Source organism: Phoca vitulina, unplaced genomic scaffold (assembly GCF_004348235.1).
Source record: "Phoca vitulina isolate PV1807 unplaced genomic scaffold, GSC_HSeal_1.0 scaffold19, whole genome shotgun sequence".
Lineage (NCBI taxonomy): Eukaryota > Metazoa > Chordata > Mammalia > Carnivora > Phocidae > Phoca > Phoca vitulina.
This window is the reverse complement of record NW_022589722.1, coordinates 7,807,205-7,831,997: the sequence shown is the minus strand read 5'-3', so window position 1 is coordinate 7,831,997 and position 24,793 is coordinate 7,807,205. Positions and strand designations below refer to the sequence as shown.

The window sequence follows — 24,793 nt, the reverse complement described above, 5'->3', positions numbered from 1 at the left end:
CACTCAGAAAAAAAGTGAAACAAAAATCCTGTGGCTACTCTCAGAGCACTTTGATGGGCCTTCACATTAAGAGGCATCTCAGGGACATCTCTAGAAAAAATCCAAAGAATAGTGTGTGCTAGGAGGGATGGAGGCCTTTAAAAATTCTAAAAAGGACAATAACAAAAAGAATGTTCAAGGAATATTTAAAGCAAGAAAAACAAGAAAAGGAATAAACCTACTGCCAAGGGAATATGAACAGATGGCTCAGAGAAAATGGAAAAACCCCACTTTTGCTTTGATTTTCAAAAGCAGCACTTCTCAAAGTGGGTTCCACAAAATGCTAGTTCTTTAGTAGATTTTGCAGGAAGAAGAGTTGCATGACCAGACACGTTTGGGAAACATTGGGAAAATACCCAGATCTCTTTACTGCAGGAATTTTTATTTATTTATTTATTTATTTATTTATTTGATGCTTTAAGATGCTACAGTGTCCTCCAAGAGAAGGGTAGAGTCTTCACCGCTATTCAGATTTATGTAATAATTGACACTAGTGTTTTGTGGAACACACTTTGGAAAACAGTCTTTAAGGCAAAGAGAATGGTTTCCAACCAAAACTTGCAGAATCAATACTGCAAAGGCAAAACTGCATTAGGGAACTAGTTTTGTCTTTGAGGAAACTTTGAGGGAGAAAAGAGGACTTGACTATTTTCAAAGATTTCAAATCTTTCAGCCCAGAAGATACATTCCAACTACTAACATCAGTTGTGAGAAATAAAGAAAAGGTTAACGTTTCTATTAGCTTGGAAATGAGCAAGTCACATATCCAAAGAAAAGTTTAAAACTCTTGAGACCAAAATACAATCTCCACCTAACACTAAAAATCGATTTTACTTCCATTATGATTCTTCTATTTCAAGTGACAAAAACCACCAATGACTGGTGGGACTTTTACTGGGAAGAAAAATGAGAGACTGGAGACTCAGGCTTGAAACCAGGACAGGAACCAAGGAAGCTGGGGGGGCACAGCAGAATCCGAAATACATGCTTTTGAACTTGCCGTGGCCAAAACAAATTTCTTCAAACATTTCCCCCCATCGGTTACTCTGCTAAAGTCTCTAAGTCCCAGGGGAGGGATTCCGTTGGAACCTGCCTCTTGGCCAAGGGAGAGCTGGCCACCAAGAATACACACAATGGGGAGATGTGTTGCCTAAAATAAAATGAAGGGTTGGTAGAGAGAAATGAATGGTGAGTGGCTGAAAGTCAACATGTTCCCACTTTATTTTTCCTAAGAACAAGCTGTACCAGATTCATCTAATTTCCTAGAGTTGGTAAAACTCTGAAATGGCATTGAACTGTATCATTGATTCACTGTGTGTATTTAATTCATTTGTTTATTTGTAAATATTCAATACTAACCAGTAAACACAAGGCACTTAAGTACACAAATCACATTCCTCTCCTGCGTAAACCTTCCATGGTTTACACTTAGGATAAAATACAAAATCCCTAATGTTGCCCCTAAGGCTCCATGACTTCTTGACCCTGGACTCTCTTTCATCCCTGTGTCCTTGGCCCGGCCATTCCAACCCAAGTGGCCCCGCACTTCCCACACACGGTTGCGCCTTGCTCAAGCCTGAATCACCTGAATCACTCCTAGCCACGTTGCGCCTCAAGTTAAACGCTGGTTCTTCAGAGAAGCTTTGCTAAACCCCCAGTCAGAGTCTGCCTCTCCTGCTGTTCTGGCCCCTGGCACCCTGGATTCTTGCTTCGTAGCATACATTGCGCCGTCCTATTTTTCCTGTTGATTTATGTAACACTCTCTTCCTCAGGAGATGGCATACCGCCCAAATCCAAAGACCACATCTATTTTCTTCCGTTCCAAAATGTAATATCTAACACAGACCAGTGTGGGACTGGTGTTGGCCCACAGCAGATAGGATTCAGAAATGAATACGGACTGTATTTACTTGGAGTCTATGTTCTAGGGATAAAAACTGTGATGACCACTGGGAAAAGTGCAGTCCTGGAGGGTTATAGAAAGTACCAAAGGAACACCCTGGGGAGGGTTACTTTGGCCATGAGGCGATTTCACAAGGTCTCTCCTCAGGTCCTTGAAGAGTTCTCCAAGAGGGTGAAATGGGAGGTAGACAGCACCAGGTAGCCAAAGCAGAGAGGGAGGGAGAGAGGAGAGAAAAGTCTGAGGGGTGCGGCCTTTAGGGAGGGGGCCACAGGACTGTGGCTATTGCCCCGAAGGCAGTCGGGATCCAAGACTTGGATGAAGACAGAAAGAATGATTATGAAATTGGCACATGACCCAGAACTGGGAAAAATGACTAATACATTGTTTTGTCCTGAAATTCTGTTCATCAGGTTTGCTGTAAAAATGCATTCTACGTTACTTTCCTTAATGGAACATTTGCTTTCTATTCATTAGTAGTGTCTTTGTGTTTAAATATATTTGTAATTTAATTCAAGTGACTTGGAAAAGGGTGTTTTTAAGAGAACAGATCAATGGCTTGACATTCTGGAATGATAAGTATGTTACGAAGTTAATTTGTGATGCCAGAGTTAAAAACAAAAACATGAAACCCAAATATTTCATATTCCTTTCTCCAAACATGTGCTGTCAGGCTTTCAATTGTTACCATAACATGATTTTTTATTAAACTCTTACTTTTTTTTCCTTTGCACAATCAGTCCTAAATTCCATGCTCAGCACACTATGGGAAGACCATTAACCAACTGATGCTTACTCAGTTGTTAAAATGAGGTAATAAAAACCACTTTCACTTCCCGCCCTCTGTCTTTCCCGCCCTCCGCCCCTTTCTCCCTTTTTCCTGCCTTCCTTCCTCCTTCCACAAACATTTATTAAGATCCTAACATGAGCCTGGAGCTCTGCTAGGTGCACGCATTTTGAATATCTAATACTTGGATTCAGGCATATTTAACCAGCTATCCCCATGATTAACGTGATTCAATGTGATTAAATTGGCCCATTACAGTACCCCTCCAGAAACCTCTCATTCATGTTTAAACTCCTTATTGCAGGCAATTTGATGTAACAGAGTTGCCTCTCCACATACACACACACACACACACACACACACACTCATCCACAGACACTGATTCACCACCATGCAGTCTTGGTTACTTTATGGTTTGCTCCTACTTTGAGAGCAGAATAAAAATGTGCCCAGCTGACTCTTTGGTGAGTCAGTAAGCCTATTTATTTCCTAATTCTAATTCTAGTTAAGGCTGGAATAAGCAGTTCTCCACCCAGCAATTGTAATTAAACCCACTAATTTAAAAAAAATCCACATAAACCTAACACATCAGTTAAAATGGGTGTAGGTTCTATCTAACAAAAATGGGAATCCAACAAGTACATAGTTCTGTGCATGACAAACAAGACTGGCTGATGTATCACTATAGATCTGCTTCCTCGTCCTCTGCTGTTGCCCCTTCCTTACTTTGTTATTTTTGGTATTTAGTACAGCACCCGGGTCTTCTTGAGTAAGGACAGAAGACAAACATAACATTTGTTGGCACTTGTGCTTGATGTTCACCAACATCCCGTTGACACAAGAAAAAAAATATCCTGGAGAGTATTATTTAAATTAGAGTTTATCTAAATCATTCATTTTATAGTATTTTTTTTTTTAGATGGGTGGGGCAGGGGTGAGAAGGGGCAGAGGAAGAAGGAGAGGAAGAATCTTAAGCAGGCTCCATGCCCAGTCGGGAGCCAGAGGTGGGGCTTGATCTCACAACCCTGAGATCATGACCTGAGCCAAAATCAAGAGTTGGATGCTTAACTGACTGAGCCACCCAGCGCCCCTAAATCATTTAGTTTAAAATAAAGTAGGAAATTCTATATGTTTAGCAAAACTACTTTATAAAGTGAAGTTGAGGGTAAATCTTAATAGATTGTATGGATGTAGATAGAGATTTTCCTGTTGATAAGAATTGAAGATACAGCCTCAGAGGCGTAGATGATGAGTGAGAAGTAGCCCCACGTTCTAAAGACGGGTTCTCAAAACATGTACACAGGCCTTACTGTGAAATGGACATTCCAGTCCAGCAACCGTGTCTCCCACAGCCATTAGCAGAGAAGGCCAAAGATTCAGTTGGGCAGACGTATCTTTAGGGGGACTTCACAAGAGGAGAGAGCACAGTAGCATTTCTTCCCTGTGCGCCTGGGACATTGCTCCTCCTACCAGAGCCAAGAGAAGGAGGCAGTGAGAGTGCCCCTTGGAGAATTGGGAGCGCTAGCCAGAAAGGAATGCGGGATTCTCACTCCCTGGCCAGGTGCTTGCCGGGCTGGAAGGACGGTACACCTGCCCTGTGCTCCTACAGGAGTGGAAGACAAGTGTGTTTTGGGGAGAACCTGACAAGGGTCCCCTGGAGTTTGAGGAGTATAGAGAGATAGTAGACTGGAGGCTACTGTCCTAGTGGCTGGATGCGGACAGAGGGTTCTAGCATTCAGCTGGGCAAGAATGCACAATGTTTCCCATGAACCAAGGGGACAAGGTGGAGACTGTCTACCAAATGAGATAAAAGGACAGGCCATGCCGTAATGAGAGAAACAGGGAGATTTGAATTTGATGAAAAATTAAAGTGAATTTAGGTTGGACTGAAATTTTCCATAGCCGAAAATGAGACTCTTCTCACATCTGAAAGTAACCCTAAAGGTAAGGGACCTGCCTGAAATGTCACTGGGGGGCAGAGAAGGGAGATCTTGTTTAAAAAGGCAGAGATGAGGGACCCCTGGGTGGCTCACTTGGTTACGCGTCTGCTTTTGGCTGGGGCCCTAATCTCAGGGTCCTGGGATTGAGCCCCACATCTGACTCCGTGCGTAGCAGGGAGCCGGCTTCTCCCTCTGCCTGCCACTTCCCCTGCTTGTGTTCTCGCTCTCTCATTCTCTCTGACCAAAAAAAAAAAAAAAAAAAAAGGCAGAGGGGTGGGAGGGGGCACTGAGCTGACTCAATCAGTTGAGCCCGCGACTCTTGATTTTGGGGTTGTAAGTTCGAGTCCCATGTTGGATGTAGAGATTACTTAAAAAATTAAAAATTAAATAAAATAGGGGTGCCTGGACTCAGTTAAGTGTCCGACTCTTGATTTCAGCTCAGGGTTGTGAGATCCAGCCCCGTGAGATTGAGCCCTGAGTCAGGCTCAGCTGAGCATGGAGCCTGCTTAAGATTCTCTCTCTTCCTCTCCCTTTGCCCCTCCCCCCCCAGCTTGTGCCCTCTCTCTCCTAAAAAATAAATAAATAAATAAAAATTTAAAAATAAAACAAAGGCAGAGGTGGGAGAAAAGCTGTTTACTGATTATAATTACTGACTCAGCACATTTAATAGAGCAGTTACACCCCATTTATTTAAAAAGTAATTATTACACCACCTATGGAGTATTCTTTCCAAAACAAAAAAAAATAATTTTGAACCTGAATGTAATCAAGCCTCTTGAACTAACTAGCAGATTATGGGAAAGATGGGAGATGGAAGAACTTGTTAATGACACCAGGAGAATGCCATCAACCAACAGAATATTAGAAATGCCACAGGACAGAACCTTTTGCTGTTCACAAGTGTGATGATTGGGGTTCAGCCACCGTGTGAAATGTGCCTCCCTCAAACCTTGTCACAACATAATTGGCACCTTACCCATCTGATGTGAAAAGGAAAAAAAAATCCCACAGAACAAAATCCCTTTTCTCTTCAACAAACACATGACTTAAAAGAAAAAAGAGAAGGGGAATTGTCATAAGTTAAAAGAAACCTAAGAGAATGTCTAAATGTGGAATCTGTGCACCGTGTTGGAATTTTTATTAGAACAACTGTAAAAAGATATTTCTGGGACAATTAGGGAAAGTTGAACTTGCATTAGATATTAAATATATTAAGGAATTTTTATGAATTTGGGAGGGCACGATAATGCTATTATGCTTTTTTTCTTGTAAGTTCTCATGCCCTAGAGAAACATTCTAAGGTATTTATAAGTGAAGAGATATGATGTCTGGGATTCATTTTTATTTTTTATTTATTTTTATTTTTTTTTATTTTTTTTAAAGATTTTATTTATTTATCAGAGAGAGAGAGACAGAGGCAGGCAGAGGGCGAAGCAGGCTCCTTGCTGAGCAAGGAGCCCGATGTGGGACTCGATCCCAGGACCCTGGGATCATGACCTGAGCTGAAGGCAGAGGCTTAACCGACTGAGCCACCCAGGCGTCCCAGGGATTCATTTTTAAATACTGTAGGATAAAAGAAAGTAAAGTGTGAATTTGAGGAGAGGATCAATGAAAAAAGAATAGTAGAATGGGAATAATTGTTGAAGCTAGGTGATGTGTACATGAATGCTTCATTATACTATTCTATTTTTGTATATGTACAACTTTCTATGGGGCGCCTGGGTGGCTCAGTTAATTAAGTGTCTGACTCTTGATTTCAGCTCAGGTCATGATCTTGAGGGTCCTGGGACGGAGCCTCAAGTTGGGCTCCCCACTCAGTGGGAAGTCTGCTTCTCTCTCTCTCTCTTCCTCTTCCCTCTACCCTTCCCCCTGCTTGTGCTCTCTCTCTCTAAAACAAATAGATAAGTCTTAAAACTTTTTTTTTCTATGGTAAAAAGTTAAAAAATTAAAAATTAAATTAAAAAGCTATTTAGATATCAAATATTTTTATTTTTATTTTCTTAAGGTCTGTGGTGTAGCAGAATGGTAAAAAGTTCCAGTGTAGGAGTTAAACTTAGGTTTGAATACTGGCTACAGCTGTTATCAGTTATGTGACCTTAGGCAAGCCACTTAACTTCCTAAGCCCCATTTTCCCCATCTGCCGAAATGGGAATAATAACAATGCCTATTATTGTTGCTGCAAGGGTTTAATGAGATAATACATATAAAACTTAACAAAGCACAGGGTTGCTGCAAGTATTAGAGAAATCAGTAATGTCTGCAAGGAGGCACAGAGTAAGTGCTAATATTAGCTTAATCAGATTTCATTTTCACTTCTCTCTCTGTTTAAGCTACTATCTTTGGTATTATAGTTGCCTTGTTACTTTTAAGTCTGAAAACTGCCATGCTGATGTGAAATGTGCTTAGGCAGAAATCCTCAGGTGTGGGGAACTGGTTTTATATCTCCTCACCTTGGAATCCATCCAGACTTAACCTTTGATCAGTTGGAGTTCTATGATTGCAAGTCACAAAAAAAACAATCCTGAATAACTTAAGACGGAAAAAAAAGAAATCTTACAGCATACAAGGACAGTCTGGATCTGGGAAGGCAGACTTAGGGCAAGCTCAGGAACCAGAAACACTCTAGTAGAGATCTGAGTAACATAAAGCCATAATGTTTAAATTCCTCAGGTCACTTCAGTCAGGACGAATGGACTTGAATTATTTGAAATCTCTGTATCACTTTGCTCAAGATTTCAGTTTCAGAGACAGTGCGGCTGAGTGGCCCCGTTTGGGTCACATGCCCATCCGTGGGTTGGAATGGGGAAGTGGATTGGGTACCTCTAGTGACTGTATCTGGTGATGGACGGATTGATATCTGTGTCAGACCCCTAGTTGTTGCATAATGACCATTTTTCTGTTCTTCCATGGAAATAGGGTTTTAGCTGGCCAACTACCTGCCCAGCCAAATACTCCATTTCCTAACCTCCCTAGAAGCTCCATGAGGCCATGTGATAAAAGTAGAAATATGGGACATTTCCAGGTTCTGCCCTTAATAGAATTGGAGATATACTCCTCCTTCCCATGGCTGAAAGAAAAGTACAGTTGCAACAGCCACCTTGGACCTGTGTATGACAGGAATAGGGCCACAAGATTTAGTAAATAAAAATACAGGATGCCCAGTTAAATTCGAATTTCAGATAAACAAGGAAATCTTTTTTAAAAAACTTAAGTATGTCCCGTGCAACTTTTGAAGACAGAGAAGTTCAACATAAATTGTTAAGTGAGAATAGAGCGGGGAGCTGAATAGTATGGATGCACTGTATGTTAATGACCTGTAGGCTAGTGTATGTTTAGAAAAGAGTCATTTATGTTTAAATATGACCATTCTGACTGTGATATGAACAATGATTTAGAGAGGAATGAGAGGAAGAGATGCAAGAGATAATGGTGGCCTAGACCAGTTGGCAGCATTAAGAATGGAAAAGAGTAGACAGTTGGTGATATACATTGAATATAAATACATGTGTTTTGGGGATATACTAAATAATTACCAGTGGTTTTCACAGGGTGGGCAGAGAGTAAAAATATGTGGGAATTTCACATTCTAAGTCATATAACTTCAATAGGAACGATGGATATTTTTGACTTCCTAGAAATAAGAAAAATTCTGTATGTTTAAAAGTACCATGAAAAGCTAAAAGATGAAGGCAAAGTTGGAAAAATCAATTATAAAATATATTCTGGACAAAGGATTAATATTCCTAATATATAAAGTGCTCCTACAAATCCAAAGGACAGAGATCAGCATACTAGTAGTAAATGAGCAAAAGACATGAAAAGTCACAAAAGAAATGCGTTATTTCCAATCAACTGAAAACATTCTACCTTGTTAATCAGAACAGAAATGCATATGACAACTAGATAGTATTTTCTTCCTAAATTGGCTTTTTTTTTTTTGAAAAGAACAATCTCAATGTTGGTTATGCAATTTCCTTGAGTAAGGTTATCAGAGAGTGGGATTTGGGTTTGGAAGTTTAGTTTGTCTGCAATGAAGTAGCTTTGGATGATGACAAATCCAAAGTAGTCCCCAGAGTAGGTCACACTTTATGAATGGGCTTACTGTGGCCGATGAATTGGGAGATCGCCGTATCAGGTGGGTTATCAATGTCTAACACAAGTAACGGTAACTATCTGTTATTGAGTATTGAAAATGTGCCACTGGCACTTGCTAAATGCTCACAAAATTCTACTAGAGGAGGTGCTAATGTCCTTCACGTCTTACCAGGAAAAAGCCCAAGTCTTAGAAAAGTTAAATAACCTGCTAGCTTTTCCGCATTTACATAGGTGGCCATACTGTACTTCATTCACGCATACAATATTAATTAAACATCAAGTATTAGGCAATCGCATTAGAAATGTAAGTACCGTAGTGAACAAAATCCTTCTTTTTGTGTAGCTGATCAGCTAGAGAGAGACAGAGATAGGTAAGTAGACAATTATGATGTAGCACCCTATGCCATCTCTAAGAAACACACCTCAAACTGGGGGGGGGTACCAGAGCTGCCTTGTACTGGCTCTTACCGCTCACGAGGGCTGATTGTTCCAGCAGCATTATTCGTAATTGCCCCAAAGTGGGAACAATCAATGTTCATCAACTGATAAATGGATAAATAAATGTTGTATATCTATACAGTGAAATATTATTCAGGAATACAAAGAAATGAAGTATTGATATATGCTACAACCCATATGGACCTTGAAAACATGTGCTAAGTGAAAGAAAGCGCACACACACACACACACACACAGCATATTGTATGATTCCATTTATGTGACATGTCCAGAAGAGGCAAATCTATAAAGATGGAAAATAAATTAGCAGTTGCCTAGGACAGGGACAGGGAGATGGTTGGAGGTTAGTGAATGTTAATAAGTACAAGGTTTCATTTTGGGGCGATGAAAATGTTTGAAAATTGAGGGTTGTGGTGGCAGATGCACAAATCTGAATATATTAAAACTGATGAACTGTCTGTTTAAATGGGTGAATTGTGTAATGTGTGAATTATATTTTAATAGAAGTTATTTTAAAACAAGTTGATTATGAACATCTCTTCCCAAATTGCATTCAATGACATGTTGGTGGGAGTAGAGTTGCCAGATTTAGCAAGTAAAAATACAGGACAACCAGTTAAATTTGAATTTCAGATAAACAGCAAATACTTTTTTTTTTTTTAAAGATTTTATTTATTTATTTGACAGAGAGAAACACAGTGAGAGAAGGAACACAAGTAGGGGGGGAGGGAGAGGGAGAAGCAGGCTTCCCGCTGAGCAGGGAGCCCGATGCGGGGCTCCATCCCAGGACCCCGGGACCATGACCTGAGCCGAAGGCAGATGCCCAACAACTGAGCCACCCAGGTGCCCCCAGCAAATACTTTTTAAATATAAGCATGTTCCATGCAATATTTGGGACATATTTATATCAAAAATGATTCTTGTTTATCTGAAGTTCAGATTTAACTGGGTGTCCTGCATTTTATCTTGAAATCCAGGCAGGAGTATTGACACAGCAGAAATCAGTAAATGCTACAAATCAGACTCCACTCCCCCTCCCCAGAGAGCTCATTGTTAAGCATCTGCCATCACACCACTGCCTAAGCTGTTAAAAAAAGAAAGACTATAAGTCAAAGGATGTAAAAAATATACTAAGCAAATACTAACCAATACAAAGGTAGCATGACTATCTTCATATCAGACAAAATAGATTTTAAAGCAAAAAGCACTACTGTGATAAGGATAGACACATTGACAGAAGATTAATTTCATTGAGATTTAATAATTCAGGGGCACCTGCGTGGCTCAGTTGGTTAAGCATCTGCCTTCGGCTCAGGTCATGATCTCAGGGTCCTGGGATTGAGCCCCGCATTGGGCTCCCTGCTCAGTGGGGAGTCTGCTTCTCTCTCAGCCTGACACTCCCCCTGCTTGTGCTCTCTCTCTCTCTCTCAAATAAATAAATAAAGTCTTTAAAAAAAAAAAAAAAAGATTTAACAATTCAAGGTTCTATGGGCCTCCTAGCACAGCTTTAGAATACTTAAAATGAAAGTTGCCAGGTCTGCAAGGAGACTCAACAAATCCACTACCATAATGGAGACTTTGATATATCTGTATCAATAATTAATAGGTCAATCATAAAAGATATCAATAGAACTATAGAAGATCTGAAAAATACAACTAACAAGCTTGATCTAATAAACACATGTAGACCCCCATACCCCACAACTGAATTACATATATTCCTGTCAGATGCCCATAAAACATTTATGTAAAAACTTACTAGGCCAAAAAACAAGTTTGAGTAACTTTTTAAAGAACTGGTATATCCAGGGCCACCTAGGTGGCTCAGTCAGTTGAGCGTCCAACTGTTGGTTTCAGCTTGGGTCATGATCTCAGGGTTGTGGGATCTGGCCCAGAGTCAGGCTCCATGTTCCGCATGGGGTCTGCTTGAGATTCTCTCCCTCTTCCTTAGCCCCTCCCCCCGCTCACACACACACTCTCTTTCTCTCCTTCTGAAAAAAAATGAATAAATAAAAAATTTAAAAAAAAATAGCTGGTGGGCGCCTGGTGGCTCAGTCGTTGGGTGTCTGCCTTTGGCTCGGGTCATGATCCCAGGGTCCTGGGATTGAGTCCCGCATCGGGCTCCCTGCTCTGCGGGAGGCCTGCTTCTCCCTCTCCCACTCCCCCTGCTTGTGTTCCTGCTCTCTCTGTGTCTCTCTCTGTCAAATAAATAAATAAAATCTTTAAAAAAAAAAAATAGCTGGTATACACAGACCATATTCTCTAAATACAATGTGATTGAGTTAGAAATACATGTTAAAAGATTTTTTAAAATATTACATGATTGGAAATGTTATAAACATACTTATTAAAGCAACATGTCTCAGAGAAGAAATTGTAATGGAAATTTAAAAATACTTAAACTTGGATGGTAATAAAAATACACATCAAACATTCTGGAAAGGAATTCTTAGAGGAAAATGCATAATTCTTTGGGTTTTTTTTTTTTTTTTAAAGATTTTTTATTTTTTATTTGACAGAGAAAGAGAGAGAGAGAGTACAAGCAGGGGGAGTGGCAGAGGGAGAGGGAGAAGCAGGCTCCCTGCTCAGCAGAGAGCCCGATGTGGGGCTCCATCCCAGGACCCTGGGATCATGACCTCAGCCGAAGGCAGATGCTTAACCATCTGAGCCACCCAGGCACCCCTGTTCTTATATTAGAAAGAAAAGTATACCAAAAAGTTAATGAGCTACACTAATCTCAAATCTATGAGATTGGAAGAGAGATCAAAAGAATAAAATGAGGGGCACCTGGGTGGCTCATTCAATTGAGTGCCCCACTCTTGGTTTCAGGCTCAGGTCATGATCTCAGGGTCATGAGATCAAGCTCCATGTCACGCTCTGCATGGAGTCTGCTTGGGATTCTCTCTGCCCCTCCTGTCCATCTCTGTCTCTGTATGTGTGTCTCTCTCTCTCAAATAAATAAATAAATCTTAAAAAAAGAATAAAACCAAAGATAGTGAGGAAAAAGGGGAAATAATGCAACTATTATATTCAATATTAATTCAATATATAATTCAATATTATATTGAATATAATAACGAAATAATAATGATGAACAGAAATCAAAAGGAAAGAATGCACAAATGAACAAATTTAGGGAAAGTGATTGAAATAATAAAAAATTGAATTGGTATTTTAACATCTTCCCATGCATGAAAGGAAACCCACCAAGCCCAGACAATTTTATTGATGAGTTCTAATACACTTTCAAGGGATAGAAAATGAGGAGAAACAGTCCTTGACTCATTTTCTGAAGTTGGGTATAACGGTGATACGAAAAATAGACAAGTTCAGTGTAAGAAATGCAATTTATAAGCCCTTGCACTTAAAAACACAGATGCCAAAATCCTAAAACAAAATATTAGCAAACTGAATACTGTAAGACATAGACAAAGACCATATAACTTTGCCAAGTTGATTATAAGGATTCAGGGTTGGTTCAACATTAGAAAATCAACTCGTGTATGGGGTACCTGGGTGGCTCAGTCAATTAAGTGTCCGACTGTTGATGTCAGCTCAGGTTATGATCTCAGAGTTGTGAGGTCAAGCCCCCCGTCAGGCCCCACGCTGGGCATGGAGCCTGCTTAAGATTCTCTGCCTCTCTCCCCCACTCCTCCCCCCTCAAAAAAAGAAAAGAAGGATAATCAGTGTGATTTGCTACATCAAGAGATTAAAGGCAATATGATCATCTCAATAGATATAGAAAAAAACATTCAATAAAGTTATTACTTTTTTTTAAGTTTTTATTTATTTAAGTAATCTCTACACCCAAAGTAGGGTTCAAATTCATGACCCTGAGATTAAGAGTTGCATGCTCCTCCAACTGAGCCAGCCAGGTGCCCCTCCTTTACTTTTTCTTAAAATGTTACATATACATTTTATATACAATGTGTTGTTGGCAAACTATAGCCTGTGGGTCAAATCTTGCCTGCTGCCTGTTTTTGTGCAGCTAGAAACTAAGAATTGTTTCAACATTAACTAGTTTAAAAAAAAAAAGAAGAATATTTATCACGCATGAAAACTATGAGAAATTCTAATTGCAGTGTCCACAAATAAGGTTTTATTAGAACACAGTTATGCCCATTTCTTTAGGTATTGTCTATGGCTGTTTCACAATACAACAGCAGAATTGAGTAGTTGACCCAGAGACGATATGACCTGCAAGTCCTAAAATATTTATTATCTTGCCCTTTACAGAGAAAGTTCTCCAATCCCTGCTATAAAGCTCATGAGTGTATTGTAACAAATAGAAATAAAATCATATCATAAAAATATTAAGCTTTAAAAATTTATGGGGTCTTTGTCTGATTTTGGGATCAAGGTAATGCTGGCCTCATAAAATGAGTTTGGAAGTTTTCCTTCCATTTCTGTTTTTTGGAAGAAATGGGCAGAAGACATGAAGAGACATTTTTCTAAAGAAGACATCCAAATGGCCAACAGACACACAAAAAAGTGCTCATCCCTTGGCATCAGGGAAATACAAATCAAAACCTCAATGAGACACCACCTCACACCAGTCAGAATGGCTAAAATTAACACGTCAGGAAACGACAGATGGTGGCGAGGATGCCCAGAAAGGGGAACCCTCCTACACTGTTGGTGGGAATGCAAGCTGGTGCAGCCACTCTGGAAAACAGTATGGGGGTTCCTCAAAAAGTTGAAAATAGAGCTACCCTATGACCTCGCAATTGCACTATGGGTATTTACCCCAAAGATACAAATGTACTGATCCGAAGGGGTATGTGCACCCCAATGTTTATAGCAGCAATGTCCACAATAGCCAAACTATAGCAAGAGCCAAGATGTCCATCGACAGATGAATGGTTAAAGAAGATGTGGTATATATATACAATGGAATATTATGCAGCCATCAAACCCCCCCGAAATCTTGCTATTTGCAATGACGTGGATGGAACTAGAGGGTATTATGCTAAGTGAAATAAGTCAATCAGAGAAAGACATGTATCATATGATCTCACTGATGTGAGGAATTCTTAATCTCAGGAAACAAACTGAGGATTGCTGGAGTGGGGGGTGGGGTGGGAGGGATGGGGTGACTGGGTGATAGACACTGGGGAGGGTATGTGCTATGGCGAGCGCTGTGAATTGTGTAAGACTGTTGAATCACAGACCTGTACCTCTGAAACAAATAATACATTAGATGTTAAAAAAAAAAAAAGATAGTAGGAAGGGAAAAATGAAGGGGGGGATATCGGAGGGGGAGATGAACCATGAGAGACTATGGACTCTGAGAAACAAACTGAGGGTTCTAGAGGGGAGGGGAGTGGGGGGATGGGTTAGCCTGGTGATGGGTATTAAGGAGGCATGTACTGAATGGAGCACTGGGTGTTATACGCAAACAATGAATCATGGAACACTACATCAAAAACTAATGATGTAAGGTGTGGTGATTAACATAACATAATAAAATAAAATTTAAAAAAAAGTTATGGGAGTTACTATCTTATTTTAGCGATGCCTATAGACTAGAAATTTGATTTTACAAGTTTCTATGCTACAGACTGAATGAAATACTCTGTGTGTATGGGTTTTTTGAGGATGCAAGGAATCATTTAAGAGACACATTTTCTTATTATGGTATGAAGTGAAGTCTATAATTGAGACAGCAAAATGTTTATACATGATTGTCAACTTGGATTTATCTCATTAAATTCCTTCTTTTCATATAATTATCAAATGTTTTGGACTGACTTGAGTTAATATATTATGGGTCAAGTGATTTAAGATGATTTAGGTGATAGTCTTAAAAATACTATGTCAAAAATATGACCTGATCTTCACAGTAGATCCCAGCAAGGGGGATTAGTGGCTGGAAAATGTAGGGGAGGAAAATTGTTTTTCCTCTACTCCCTTAAGCTCAGTGCCTGGAGCCCTGCAAATTGAAATGACCAAAGACAGATAAACGAGAGAAGGTTTATTTTATATGTGTATGAGAGTCCTCACAGAAATGAAGTGAAGGCCCCAAAGAGGAGATCAGACCCAAAGGCTTATATATCATTTTAACAAAGAGCAATACATTTGTGGAGAAGGGACAAGACAAAGGAAAAGGGATTTGAGCTTCTAGAAAGATGGAAGATAATGGCATTTTGCAAAGTTTGTCACGCAGATTCCTCAGGTACCAGTCTCTGGTCTGGTAAGCGTCGAGCTGTCTCCAGTGATTCAGAGTCCGAGGGATTAAGCGTTGTTTTTCTCTTCCTGGTACAGGAAAAGGAGACATCTTTATGAATGGCAAAGTTCATCCTGCTTTTAGCTAGATGGGGGAGGGCAGAGAGTTTTTTCCTATAACTGTAGTTTCTTAATTGCCTTCGATTCAAAATAATCATTATGCCACAGTGGCATATTTTGGGGTGGCATATTCTGGTCATCTTCAACGAGTGGCTGCCTGAGGTAGGATTTATCTTGGTGAATTTCACAATCTGGATCTGGTGTCTCCACCCACCCTGCCCCCCGCCTTCTTCAGAGAACAACACATTTCTTCTCCACTTTCATCTTGAAAATGGGCTAACAGATTTTCTACAGATGCTGCTTGTTTCTCTACCTCATCATATGTCATTTCTAGTAATCTCTCTGTAGAAGGTTGGGCAGGAAATTTCTTCTATTTAAGCACCACTATTGAGGGCTTGGGTATCCTTCAGGTAACCACAATTTGGTTTACTTTTTAATTTAATATGGGCCTATTTATTTTACATTTTTTCAATTTTTCCTTTTAAAACAGTTTGTGTTCTTAAAGCCAAAGTGAACCATATCCTTCTTTGATTTTACTCATTTATTAATTCAACACAGGTTTTTGAGTACCTATTACGTGCCAGGCACTATTTCAGGTATTGGGGATCCTATAATGTACAAAAGGGGGAAAATACTTTGCCTTTATATTCTCAAGGAGGGAGTAGACAATAAACAAGATATATATGTAAAATATGTAATATTAGAGTGACAAATGGTAAAAACGACTATAAGGAAAAAAAGGAAAAAAGAAAGAAAAAAATGACTGTAAGAGTAGATGGTAAATTGTAGAAAACCAGACAGTGATTGATATGAATAATCTGTAAGTGATAGCAATGTAAATAACCTTGTCCCCTAGAAATGCAAATGATTTGTGTCTGATAGAAGAGATTACAACTCAAAGATTAGATTTATTGCCCTGTGGGGTATTAATCAATTTTTATGTAATTTAGTAATTTTATTCCAGCATTTTTTCCCTCAGTGACTAGAAATATTTTGTCTGTCCTATGCTCTATGGTTTATCACCTTTCTGGCTCTCTCATTAATGAGGTAAACATCTCTTTGACTCTATATATGTACTCTGAGCATCATGGTTTTTAACTTTCTGAAAATTCTATGTACAATTGGTTTATTGAGCTCTGACTTCCCAACCATCTTTAATGAAAAACCAAAAACTAAAAAATACATATATTTCAAAATACGTATGTTAAAAAAATAAAACTAGAAATTTAAAAAAACCCTTGTGGGTTGATTTTTAATATTCTAATGTTGATGGAATATTAGGCATTAAAAATGGAGATCATGAAGACCATACAGTTATAAGTGATGAAAGATTATAAGAATGTTTTTAAAATATATATATAGTATTAGGGGCGCCTGGGTGGCTCAGTTGGTTAAGTGTCTGACTTCGGCTCAGGTCATGGTCTCAGGGTCCTGGGATCGAGCCCTGCCTCAAGCCCTCATCAGGCTCCATGCTCAGCGGGGAGTCTGCTTGTCCCACTCCCTCTCTTTCTTCCTCCCCTCCCCTCATGCTCTCTCTGTCCCTCTCTCAAATAAATAAAATCTTTAAAAATATATCTAGTGTTAAAATATAAACTGAGGCATATTAAACTTCTGAAGTTTATTTGAGCAAAAATCCATTTGAATCTGGCAATGTCAAAGGAGAAGTGGTTAGCAGCACTCCACAAACAGAAGCTAGGGGAAAGACTTGTAGATAAGGTGCAGGAGCAAAGCATGGGAATAATTTGATTGGCTATGGTCTAAGCATTTGCCTTATTTACAAAAGTCTAGTTGACTGTTTGTGATTGGTTGTCCTTAGGTTTTGATTTGTTAATCTTGAAGCATTGCTGGCTTAGGTTTGGGTTTCCTTGGGTGGCATTAAAGCCACCTCATCAATGACCTCCTTGCTTAATTAATTTAGCAATAGGTAAATAAATAAAACATTTGAACTTCTAGAATAATATTGCCTACTTTATAGGTGTTTTATACCAGTTGACAGGTATTCAAGCATTTGAAATCATTAATAGTTCAGGCTCTGGAGTCAGATTGCCTGCCTGCCTTCCAATCTTGGCTCAACCACTTTTTGGTTTGGAAAAGTTATTTAATCTCTTTCTGTCTCATAGGATTATTATGAGGAATAAATGAAATAATGTAAGAAAGTCCCAACAGTGCTAGTAAGTGCTCAATACATGTTATCTGTGAGCTTTCTGTTGAGTTACTTTGTCCTTGCAATGAGAAGTTAGGATATACAAAGTAATGTAGAACAAGTAACCATTGCAACTTTATATCATTATGTCACTTACTTTAAAAACAATACATGATGTTTGCAACATTTAATAGAATGGCTTTTCTCACTATTGAAAAATTCTACTTAAGCAGAGCTTTTCTCAAATCAAAATGGATTCTTAGCCACCAAAGTAGTCCTGTATTTTATCTTTATTCTATAGTATAACAAAACATTTTACCACCACAACTAAATGTTGTTTTCTAGTCAAACCTAGGTCTCAACGAACAGTGCTTTTTTGCGTGAAAAAGAAACTTCCTAAACTGTTACCTGAGTAAGCAGTTGGCAATACAAAGATCTGGGAAACATTTCTTTAGAGGATTTATGAGTGAACCCACTTCTGCCAAATGTTAGCAGTTAATAATTTCCCAAGCAACAGAAAAAAATATGCCCCCCCCCAATTAAATACAATAAAATGAAAACAAAAATAGATACAGTTCTCTTTAAACTGTTGGCACAATGATTCAAGCCAACTTCCTAATGAGGTTCAGCAAATAGTATGCAGGCTTAAAAAATGAATTGGTCTTTCCAAGTATCTTCAACTTTCCAAGTCAGAGCAGAAGATACAACAGATCTCTTTATTCTATTCTACCACACAGTACTTTAAACTCACCCAGATTGTCAACATTGAGGGACAGAAGTCTTGATTTACATAACAACACCTTAAACTTTGCAATTTAAAATTACTCCACTAAATTGGTTACATACTATCTTAGAGTTTTTCTTCAGTATATAAAAGGATTTAAAGATGGTTTTTGTCACTAATTTCCCACCACAAGATGAAATTATTTATTATGAGCTTTAAATTTGTTAAAAAGAAACAACGGGCCCAAAATTGTGTCACATTTGCTGGGCCGCGCCAAGACTAAATACCCAGCCTAATGGCAGTTCTAGCCTCTCCCAGAGGTGGAATTTTAATCCAGTCAGTCTGGAATCTCCGGGTTAGCTAGTGAGGTAATCTGTATGATGAGATCTCCTGCCGTCCTCTAGGGGAAGGTAAACTTTCCTGAAGTAATCTGCTCTAAATTTCCTTGTCCCACCCTCCCTTTGGCTCCTAAAAAACTTGCATTTTGTACAACTTGTGGAGTGCTCCCTTATCTTCACTAGATAGGCTGCTGCCTGATTCATGAATCATTGGATAAAGCCAATTAGATCTTTAAAATTCAACTTACTCAACTGAATTTTGTTTTTTAGACAAATTTTATACTAGGATTTTATAATACAATTAATAGAGGATAGTCAGAAGAAAGACAGGCAGAGGCTAGCCCCCCAGAGGAAATTACCCTTAAAAGGAAAAAGACCCCATCCTGTTATCATACCCCACCCTGAAAGGAGCCCTCCACCCTTTCCCATGTAAACAGCTACCTGATAGGTAGATGAGCACATGGACAAATCCTGATTGGGTGATAGGCATGGAGGGCTAATCAGATTAAAACAGCTCGCCAACAATCTCATAAAATCCTCTAGACTTAGAAATTCCAAGGCAACCCTCATGGGTCCCCTCTCTCTTTGGGACCTTTGTGCTATCGCCCAATAAACTTTGCCTTGCTGCTCAGCACTCTTCGTCTGGTCTACCTCTTCATTCTTCGAAGCGAAATGACCAAGAGCCACAGGCACTAAAGGACAAGAAATCCTGGAACACAGCTGTGTTATATGTAGTAGTTTCTTGAGTGAACGGTGGGGAGGAAAAATAACTTTCCCTTTACCCTTCTGAGTTATTGGCTGAGACACCCTGTAATAAGTCAGATGAAGAGAAAAACAAGCAGAAGTGTTTTAACATATACACCTTATATACACAAAGGGGATACCCACAGAGAAATGAGCAACTTCCCAAGGAAGCCTAAGCCACCAGTTTAAAAACCATCTACAGCTAAAGATGAAAGAAAAAAAAAAGGATTGTGTGTTGGTTGGTCACTGAGGGGTTGGTGGGGGGGAAGGCCAGTTATGGGAGGTACCCAGGAGAAGAGTACTCCCTCTTCCTGGTACTGAGAGGGGACACTCTTACAAATAGAGATTTCCTTACAACAGGGTAACTTATATCCTGTTTCACAGCTTCTGCATCAGCCACTTCTCAAAATAGTCAGCTCTCAATAATCCTTATGCCAAAGAGGTATCTTTTGGGGTGACATTCTGCTACCCATCAGAACAACATTCCCATCTGGATTTCAAATGAATTGGGCAAACTAATTATTGTTTTTAAGGCCCCACCATGCTCCACACATTGGCAAAGATGTTTTAGGTTGAAGGGGATCAGACTATGCCACTTGGGCATACTGATTATTTTGAGCTAAAGGCAATTGAGAAACAGCAGATAGAATCAAGAGCCAATGAAATAAATTTCTGGGCCCAAGACGGAGCTGCTCCTGTGGAGGGCAGGGAAGGGGGCTGCCACATAAGCAAATCAAAGCTTAGATAACCTTTCTGGTCAGAGCCTGACCAGAAACACCGTATACCTAGTCAACCAATCCCCAAACGCCAAGGCAACTATGGGGCTTCTCACTGAAATTGATGATGTGGCTCCCGCCCATCAGTTATGTTCTATTTGTCTCCTCCTTGTTCTTGATTCTTTATTCTATAAAAGCTTCTTGCCTTCTGCCCCATTTTTAAAAAGTTTTATTTATTTAAGTAACCTGTATACCCAACCTGGGGCTTGAACTCACAATCCCAAGATCAAGAGATACATGCTCTTCGGACTGAGCCAGCCAGGCACCCCTGCCTTCTGCCCCATTTTGCAGTTCTCTGAAAGAAGACTGTCCACTTCATGAAGTGTTAAATAAAGTTTGTTCATATAACTGAAATTGTCTTCTTAAATCATCTTTATAACCGAGTTCTCTGCCCTCCCTCTTTCTGCCTAAAAGCAGGGCATAGACTTCCTTCCCTGCACCAGGTGAGGAGAGCTATATCCTTACTTCTTGTTAAAAGATAAACTGAGACATATTAAAAATTGTAAGAGTTTATTTGAGCAAAGTTGATTAGAATGGGCCAAATGGGCCAAATCAGAAGTAGTTAGCATCCCACCCACCTAGCCAGGGGTAAGACTTCTATTTGCTCGCGTCGGGGAGCCAGATTTCCTCTCTTCTTCAAGGGCCTTCTAGCTGGACTAAGAATCAAATTAGTATGAGACAGACTAACAGAAGAAAATCAAACTTAATAGCGTTATATACGGGAAATCCACACAGACATGGAAATTCCAAAGACAGGCAAAATGAGGTATGTTTGTCATTCTGAACTAAGAAGGAGGGGGAAGGTGTCTGGGACTTCAAAGGGAGGGACCGCCATTCACAGGAAGATGAAAAAGAGTAAATGTTTGGTAAACAGATGTTTGCCCTGGACCACAGATGGGTCACTCAGATAAAATTTATCTCTGCTAATGACCCTTATTCTGGGAAAGACCTCCAATTTAGATTCTTCTATGTGATTAATGGAGGGGTTAAAGTTTCTCTTGAGCCTGCAGGGTCTTGATTGCCTTCAGCTCAAAATAATCTGCATGCCAAAGTGGCCCAACCTGGTCCCAACACTGGTCACTTTCCCACAACTTATCTGCCCAAGATACCTAAACCCTTTTCCCTTTGTCTAGTCACTTCTCAGCACACCACCATTTGTTAAAATGATATATAAGCTGGCAAATCCAACCACTTTGGTGGTTTTTAAAAACCACTTTGGTTTTTCTGTTCTTTCTCTTCTTTCCTCCTCCTCTTCCTCCTTTTCCTTCTCCTCCTCATCCTCCTCTTTCTTCTTCTTCGTGAAGTCTTTATGCACATGTAAATATTAACATCAATAAAAATTGTTTGCCTTTTCTCCTGTTAACCTGTCTTTTGTTACTTTAGTTTGCAGATCCCCCAGATACTTAAGCTGAGAAGGTAGAAGAAAAGTTTTTCCTCGCCTACATGGTAAAAAGGAGAGAAAGGAGACTGTATTTTCCCAAAGTTCTTCTTTATTTTCTCACCAGGTTAATTTGTTTGCTTGTCCATTTCATAAATTGACTAAAATCTGTCTAATGAAATATCTTTTGGGATCTCGTATTTTAGTCAAATAACCTGTAACAGGCATTGTCCTTAAAGCATTTTTTTTTAAAGTGTACCATGCATTTTTTATGTAATCTTGCAGATGTTGATATTAAATATTTCAATATTACTTAGAAGTGATAACATGAATGAGGTGATTGCTCTGAGTTATCAGGTAGATTTTTTTCTCTCTTAATAAAGAAAATAGTTGTTTTTTTTTTAAGATTTTTATTTATTTATTTGACAGAGAGAGAGAGCACAAGCAGGGGGAGCAGCAAGCAGAGGGAGAGGGAAAAGCAGGCTCCCCACTGAGCAGGGAGCCCGATGTGGGGCTCAATCCCAGGACCCTGAGATCATGACCTGAGCTGAAGGGAGACTCTTAACTGACTGAGCCACCCAGGCGCCCTGAGTTTTTTGTTTTGTTTTGTTTATGTTTTTTGTTTAAGATTTTATTTATTTATTTGAGAGAGAGCAAGCACCAGCACAAGCGGTGGGAGGGAGAGGGAAGGGGAAAGAATCTCCAGCAGATTCCTGGCTGAGCACGGAGCCCCACACAGGGCTCAATCCCACCACCCCAGATCATGACCTGAGCTGAAACCAAGAGTCAGGCGCTTAATCAACTGAGCCACCCAGGCACCCTGTTTTTGTTTTTGTTTTTTAAGTACAGATAGATAAAGTGTGTGTGAGAGCTCCTCTTTCTCCCGAAATATTTTTTACACAGTAATTTAACTATTAATAATAATAAATAAAATACTTTATCATCTTTCATTCCTCTCTCATTCCACCATTTCTGTGGCAAGACATTTTCAGATTAGTATATTATAAAGGTCCATTTATTTGAATCCTGACTACAATATTCTACTTTAGATTTTCAGACTATTCTAAAGCTGTCTATGAGCTTAAGCAATGTAGTGCTGAAATAGATGGCTTCTGGAATCTTCTAGCACTGAGTTTCTATCAAATCATAAGGGGGAGATGGAAGTATGGTAGGTCTAAATTTTCTGCAACTCATCATTCTGATTATGTAGCCCAGGGAGGCCAACTGGCTGTCAAGAGACCTCAGGAAGTTCATTTACATTGGTAAATTCACTGTATTACAAGCTCTGAATCTTTGCTTTGCAGGCTCAAAACTTGAACTTTTGTCAGCGCATTGAAAGCAAAGTTTTCTCTTGGCAAACTCATATTATCCAAGCTCACTGAGACTGAAATGTCATTTTATTAATTTCCAATGGGCAATAAAATATTCATGTGGATTGTTATGCTTGCATCAACAAGACCAGCACATTTACTCTTTACAGACAAAACTGCCTGGGAAGCCAATTATAATTGAAAAATTGGTGGGGGGAGGTTCTGTATTCAGAACAAGAGGAGGTAGTTGAATGATGTACTTTAGGGACAAACTTGTCCTGTAGCCTAGAGTGTTCTGAGTCTGCCAAGGTCTCTTCTCCCCCATAATAGGATTGAGTACAAAACTAAAGTGCACATAAGTTGTGTAGCTTAGTTGTGTGTGTGTGTTGGGGGGTAAGAGTTGGGCACGAATAGGAACTGGACAAAGGGAGGATGAATGTAGGGAACATTTCAGGCATATGGAATAGTATATGTAATGGCTCAGATAAGAGAAAGACTGATGAACCCAGAAAGTGCAATAATTCAGTATGCCTGAACTGTAACAGCACAAAGGAAACAATGTCAAGAGATAAGAACAGAGGGGTCGTGGGAGCAGGAGCATGTGATGGCCTTGTAAGCCACAGCAAGGGATTTGAATTTTTATCCTCAAGATGATGGGGAACTCATGAGAAATTTTAAGCAAGGGAGTAATGATGATCAGATTTGTGCTTTAGAAAGATCACTGCAGCTGCAGGGTAGAGAATGAATTGGAGGAATGCAAGACCAAAAGTAGAGATGAGTTGGCATCTCAGATTAGAATGGAATGACTTGAAAAATGGGATGATGTGAGATAGAATTTATGGGAGTGGGTGATTAATTGAATATGGACAAAAGTAAGAAAGGAACAGGTGAAGAGGACAGTTTCTTGCTTGGGCATGCTGGTGTCAGCACTGAGACAGGAACCCTGGGGGTCACGGGGAATTGAGTGAAGGGTGAGCAGAAGAGGCAGATGATGACTCAACTTTAGAGTTTAGACATTTCAGATTGAGCTTGAGGATTCCATAGATCAAAGTGGATTTGTCCAGTAGGCTGTTAAATATCTTATTTATTTATTTATTTATGAGAGAGTATGATCAGGAGGAGGAGCAGAGGGAAAGAGAGAGAGAATCTCAAGGAGAGATTCTCTAACAGAGCCCCTATGTGAGGCTCAGTCTCATGACCCTGAGATCATGACCTGAGCAGATACCAAGAGTCTGTTGCTCAACCGACTGAGCCACCCAGGTGCCCCTGAGCTTCATATTTAGAAGAGAGAGCTCCAGATTTGGAGATCACCAGCAAAAAAATAATACGTAATAGAAACCATAAGAATATCTGGTGACCCATTGAGAAGGTATGGGAGGTAGGTAATAATAATACCAGCCACTCTTCTGTGTACCTTCTGGCAATGTCCTTCCAAAGTTGAGTAGTTCTATTACATGACTAGAATCTTCAAGTTCAAGTTCATCACATGATTTTCCAAACAAGACAACTTCTTGGAAGACTTATTGAGCTAACAATCACATAAAACAAACAAACAAGCAAACATTCCACTTGTATTTGTTAAACACTTTAACCTAGCCTTTGAAGTCATGCAGTAACCATTCATTTGGATCAAGTCACTAAGACCCGCCCACCTTCACGGGAAGAATTAGAGCCTACCTTTTGGTGGGAGGAGTGTCAGCGAATTTGTGGATGTAATTTTTTTTTTTTCAGGTATATTTTTAAATCACCACAGTCAGGGAAAAAAAGAAGCTACATGTTTTGGAGGCTTTATCCAGTAAATTTACCACCAACAACAAGTGGTCTGAAATTCCTTCCTTCCTTCCTTCCTTCCTTCCTTCCTTCCTTCCTTCCTTC

The 24,793-nt window shown here is 39.6% G+C and overlaps 1 non-coding gene across 1 annotated transcript; it reads left to right on the top strand.

Moving 5' to 3' along the window:
* Positions 1 to 5,547: 5,547 nt before the first annotated feature.
* LOC116640169 lies at positions 5,548 to 5,652 on the top strand. The gene has a single exon (XR_004300994.1). It is a non-coding gene; the product is annotated as a small nucleolar RNA U13 (small nucleolar RNA).
* Positions 5,653 to 24,793: the final 19,141 nt, after the last annotated feature.